The sequence below is a fragment of the Colobus angolensis genome, unplaced genomic scaffold (assembly GCF_000951035.1).
Source record: "Colobus angolensis palliatus isolate OR3802 unplaced genomic scaffold, Cang.pa_1.0 Scaffold318, whole genome shotgun sequence".
In the NCBI taxonomy this organism is placed as follows: Eukaryota; Metazoa; Chordata; class Mammalia; order Primates; family Cercopithecidae; genus Colobus; species Colobus angolensis.
In genome coordinates this window covers 688,136-690,836 of record NW_012116466.1, presented here as the reverse complement: position 1 = coordinate 690,836, position 2,701 = coordinate 688,136, and the positions used below count along the sequence as shown (strand labels likewise).

Genomic DNA, 2,701 nt, shown 5'->3' with positions numbered 1-2,701 from the left:
AAAAAAAAAAAAAAAAAAAGAATTTATATCGGGGCGGGAAGGGGTGGCCACTTGGGCAGGATGGCATGGCTGCAGTGGGCGCGGGCCCCGGTGCAGGGGGTCCAGGTGTAAAGAGCAGCGGTGGGGGCGCTCAAGGGCGCACTGGTGGGGCACTGTGCCTGCTGTGGTACGTGCTGAGCACGGGCAGCAGCGTGGTCAACAAGGTGATCCTGAGCACCTTCCAGTTCCCGGTGACCATGTCCTTGTGCCACATCCTGGCACTGTACATGGGGCTCCTGCTGCTGCTGCGCGCCTGGCGCGTGCCCCCCACACCACCCATCTCAGGCCCCGGGCCCAGTCTGCATCCGTTGCCCGGCCCGCTGCTGCCGCTGCGCATCTACCCACACTGCGTGCTGCTACTCGCCTTCAGCAAGTACTTCGCGTGCCTGTCAGTGCACGTCAGCTTCTGAAAGGTGCCCATGCACACACCATCAAGGCCACCATGCCCATTTGAGTGGTCCTCATGTTCCAGATCGTTATAAAGGAGAAGCAGAGCACCAAGGCGTACTTGTCACTCACCCCATCATCAGCAGCGTCCTGATGGCCACGGTCACCAAGTTGTCTTTCGACATGTGGGGAGGCTGCCACGCTGTGCTACTTGTTTCAGAACATTTTCTCCAAAAAGATCTTGAGAGATTTGTAGATCCACCATCACCCGCTGCTCAGCATCCTGGGCTGCCACGCTGTCTTTTTTATGATCTGCACCTGGGTTCTGGTGGCCCTCTCGGCTTTCCTGGTCAGCAGCATCTTGACTTACGTCTCCCAGTGGCCCTGGATGCTTCTGCTTCTGGCTGTCAGCGGCTTCTATAACTTTGCCCAAAATGTCATTGCCTTCAGCATCCTCAGCCTCATCAGCCCGCTGAGCTATTCGGTTGTCAGTGCCACCAAGAGAATCGTGGTCATCACAGTGTCCCTGATCATGCTGCCCAACCCAGTCACCAGCACCAACATCCTGGGCATGATGACCGCCATCCTCGGGGTCTTCCTCGACAACAAGACCAAGTAAGATGCAAACCAGCAAGTCAGGAAGCACCTCCTGCTGGCACCACAGTGGACCTGAGCAGCAAGGAGCATCCCCGGAGCCCACTGGAGAAGCCCCACCAACGGCCTCCTCTTCCCCCAGCACAGGGACTATCATGGCTACAACAACATCTTAACAGACCATTTCCAGTACAGCTGGCAGAGCTACCCAAACTCGAAGTTGGAACTGCTGTGACCTGTAGAATTCAGAGGACAGGACCAGACTGTTCTGCAACTCCTTCCCCCTCCCCCACAGCAGTTTCAGAAACTTCTGACATCCCGTGAATGTACATTCCAGCTGAGGGAATGGTGTATAACTCTCCATCAGAAGCACTGAGGTTCCCGGCCCCCCATGAGCTGCAGGAGGATGCATTGCCTGCAGCTCAGATGGCTGTGGGCTCTGGGCAAACCTAAACAGAGACTGGTGTCTCATGCTCTTTCTTCCTGGAGACTGTCATCTGAGGGCTGGGTCCCTGCCGAGATCTTGGCCACATTGTATCTTTCCATGTGGAATTACTCCCCATACGGTGTATCTCAAAACACTTGTGTCTGCATTCCAGATAACGTTCAGGACCCTGTCTGGAACGCTAGGATCTGGGATCGCTGTGCCTGTAGACCATGGGCTGGCAGTGGGGGTGACCGGGGCGGTGCTTGAGAACGTCAGACTGGCTACTTTAATTCCCCAGCTCAGGCGTGCATAGGACCAACAGGGTCTCTGAGCAGAAAAGGAGCCTGTGAAAATCATTCAAAAACATCCCCAGCCACAGAGATGGATCCGGTTTCCCAGTCATCCCCTTAATGGTTCGCAAGTTCCTGGCAAACGTTCCAAAGCAAAAAGCGATTGCAATTAGCATCCAATTCCTGCAGCCTGGTGCTCTGCTCTGCCCTGCACATCAGAGTTGGCGTCCACCTGGATCCAGAGGGAAGGAAAACTGCTCTCTCTCTCTCCTCTGCCTCCGCTTCTCTTAGGGTAACAAGAACCATCTTCGAGAAATCATATTCAGTATTTCAAGCTCTATTTCTATAGCACTTATCTTTTGAGAGGAGTCTTCACCTCTTCTGCAATGACTTGGTAGATTGTTTGGTAGGGAGACCTTGATTTTCTGAGGATCTTACATTTTTCTAGGGAATATTTTGTAGTTGTGTGTGTGTTTCTATTTCTCGATCCCCATTACCCTGTGCGTTAGGACTGGCTTATGGGTCGAAAACTGTTTTATTTCTAAACGTTTAAAAACAAAGTTCCCACTGGTGATGCCTGTGCGACACATTTTGGTATTTAGTAGGAAACAATGAAGTGTTTCGAAGCTTCGAGAGAAGCTTCAAAATGGACACAATTGCTGAAAACAGAATGAATCATGAACATTATCTCAGTATTTTGCATAATAGACAAGACCATGGCGTTTTTGTTCCCTGACCTGTTTTTGTGTTTTTGTTAGGATCTGAATCATGTTCTGGGTAAGGGGAGAAGGAGCGAACACTGCACTAGGATTTGGTTTGCCAAATCAGATTCTTTGGTCAAGAGTCAGTTTAGGGCTGGGTGCAGTGGGTCACCCCTGTAATCCCAGCACTTTTGGGAGGCTGAGGCAGGTGGATCACTAGAGACCAGCCTGGCCAACGTGGTGAACTCTGTCTCTACTAAAAA

General features: G+C 52.1%; 1 protein-coding gene and 1 pseudogene across 2 annotated transcripts in view; both read left to right on the top strand.

The window, feature by feature from the left end:
- The window catches only part of IFT88 (intraflagellar transport 88), a 134,894-nt gene that overhangs the window by 45,727 nt on the left and 86,466 nt on the right, over positions 1-2,701 (top strand). The window lies entirely within an intron of this gene.
- LOC105518368 lies at positions 66-1,255 on the top strand (annotated as a pseudogene).